Consider the following 2,942-nt stretch of genomic DNA (forward strand, 5'->3'; position numbering starts at 1 on the left):
AAAGTACTTCTTTGTTTTTAAGATTAAAGGAAATGAGGAGCATTTGTAATCCAAAAATTATTTTCTTATAAACATAATAGAGAAGTTCTCTTTGCCCAGTCTCTGATATGCTGCTTCATTTCAGGTTTTTCTCCCAAGACTGTACACACAACCAATAGAGTATCATTAGTGCTCCTTTGAAGTATAATTGTTCTTAGCAAAAATAATTATTCTGGAGTTCTTGTTATAGAACATTTTGTAACAGGAAAGCATGTATAAATATACTCCAAAGAATTACTTAGTAACAGTTTCCCAGCAAATAAAAAGTTACTAAGGAGTCTCTCCCATCAGGGGTTGCAAAGGTGAGTGTGACCTAATGCCTGTCTTCAAAGATTTTGTGAACTCCCCAACTGAGTTCACAAAATCCCCATGCAGTTAGGGAGTGAGGGAGACTGTAAATGGGATAGGAGAGGCTGAAGCCAAATACAGCGGTGCCTTCAAGAATGGAGAGATTGTATGTGGCCAAAGGGTCTGAAAAGGCTTTGTGAGGACGATGGTTTGTTTTAGCGTCACTGTTCTGAGGCATCTGTTCTGAGGCATCGTCTGCACACAGTGAGTGAGAAGTGCCTCAAGTACCTGAGCTGTGGGGATACCACCCTGCTGTTCCCCTACTTATCATTTCTCCAAAAGAAACTAGGAAAGCAAACCTAGATTTTATTAGTGCTTCATTGTAGATGAGTGAATAGAATTTCCGTTGATAAGTAATCTTCTAAATTTTAAAGAATGATGTTTGCGTTCGTTTGTGTGGCTGACTGTCCAGTGTTGGGCTCTTGAGAACCAAGGGGTAAATCTGCCTAAATAATTGTCCCTTTTATAACTGCTTGGCCTTTTCTGTTCACTCAAGGTCCGTTTTCTGAAGGCCTCGTTCAACTCTTGCAGAGGTGTTACATTTCTTCTCTACATTTGGTTCACCCTTTCCCCCTGAATGATTTCCTGCTTTAATATTTTCTTGAATGTACCCTACTACATTTGGCGTAACTTGTTAAATTATTGTGGGGTGGAATTTACAAGGATCCCAGGAAGCATAAATGTGTGTGGTTATTTGAAAATCACTGTTATTTCTGATAATGTTCCAGAAAGCTTTTCTAGAGATCTAATTAGGACTCCTCATTATCTTCTTGAAAATATAAGTATCTGCATTCCATGTTGCTTGAAGCACTTCTAGATTTCTTGCTTATTTAACTCACCAAATCGCCACTTGAGGCCCACATAGTTTCACACTATAGAAGGAAGTTTATACACGTACATTTGTTGATTACTCGTTGATGTAGCACTCTAAAAAGAAAATCACACCTTTGAAAATCTAAAAATTATGCTCACTCATATTTATGATTTACGTACTATACATTCACTTTTTCTGAAACTATTTTTGTGGCTCTCTGGATTGCAGAGGCCAGGTAGGTAGAAAGCTAGCTATAGCTAGTGAGCATTCGTTGCCACTTTTCTTGGACTAGTTGTCTCTCCGATAAGAGATGTCCTTTGTCCATTACTATTTCCACGGCTCTGCCTAGCACAAGTCCACCACCCCTTCTGGAAGATGGCAGCATCTAACTTCTTACTATAGCCACTGAGGAATTTTCTGGATCCAGGCTCTCCAATCTTCTTTGGCCTATTCTGTCTCTGCCAAAATCAGGTACTTGCCCTTCTTCTGATACATTCCTCCTTGTCCTTTCCCTTTGTGTTTGTTCATGCAGTGTTCTTCTCATTTCTGCCCAGTGACATCCTGCTCTTCCTTTAAAGTCTAGCTCCAGTGCCGCTTCCCGCACGAGGCCTTCTGATCCTTCCAGAAACTGTAATCTCTGCCAGTGGCATACCATTCTTCCAGTGCTTGTCATATTTGGCATTCTACTGTGGTTATTTGTGCATGTCCTATCACCCCTGGGGAGAGATACCATATCATCTCATCTATTTTTATATTCTCATAGCATGTAGTATGGAATCAGGTACACGGTAAGCACTCAGCGAAGATTTTTCGATTTAATACAATTTGTGAGTTCCACACATGTACCAGATGGAGGTGACTGGGAGACCACAGTTAATGTATGGTGCCCACTTCAGCCTCCCTCTCTGGAAGAATGTAAATTGTTATAAACCTTAACACTACTGTGTGGTTCTCATTCATTTCCTGCTGTAATTTCAGAAATGTATCTATTAGAATAGTTACAAGAGTGTTTATCCCCCTTTAACATGATTTTTGATAATATATTTTATACAACTTTGAGGTATGCCTCATCAGAACTCACATATTTGCCTTCTATATTTTCTCAAAGCTGGTACAAGACTACAGCAACTAAAAAGTTGGTAAAAATCTGCGATCCTTACTACATACATACATTGTTAGGCAGAAATCCAAGGAATAGGGTGAAAATGTTGCATACAACTTCAACAGCTCCTTTTTCATCTTCCAGCACTGGAATGAGAAGAGGCAGAACTGTAGAGAGGCCAAATGATTGCTTAAAAACACCTCTTAGATTGCAGCAGAGCTTGACTAGCAAAATAACCTCCAGCAAAACTTTCTTAAGCAGTTATGTGAGGGAATTGTAAAAATTGGTTGGTTACAGCAAAGTGGCTAAAGTCACATTTGAATGACTGTAAAAGCACCCTGAGTTATACAGTCTCCATTTGTGTGTGTGTCTGTGCGTGTTCATGTGTGTGAAAGAGAGAGAAAGTGAAAGAATTAATAGTTACAGAGAACAAACGTTTAGATCAGTGGTCCCAACCCTTTTGGAGTTACGACACCCAAGAGGCCCCACATGTGGTTTTTGGTCCCTTGGATAGTGGCTGCTCCTATTTTGCCCGTCTTCAATCCACCTTTAGCACAACCAGAACTGCTGCTGTGATAGTAACAGGGTATATGTGTGTTTATTTTGCGGAGGTTGCGGCAGAGAGTAGGGAGTGAATAA

Source organism: Mandrillus leucophaeus, unplaced genomic scaffold, assembly GCF_000951045.1.
Source record: "Mandrillus leucophaeus isolate KB7577 unplaced genomic scaffold, Mleu.le_1.0 Scaffold126, whole genome shotgun sequence".
Lineage (NCBI taxonomy): Eukaryota > Metazoa > Chordata > Mammalia > Primates > Cercopithecidae > Mandrillus > Mandrillus leucophaeus.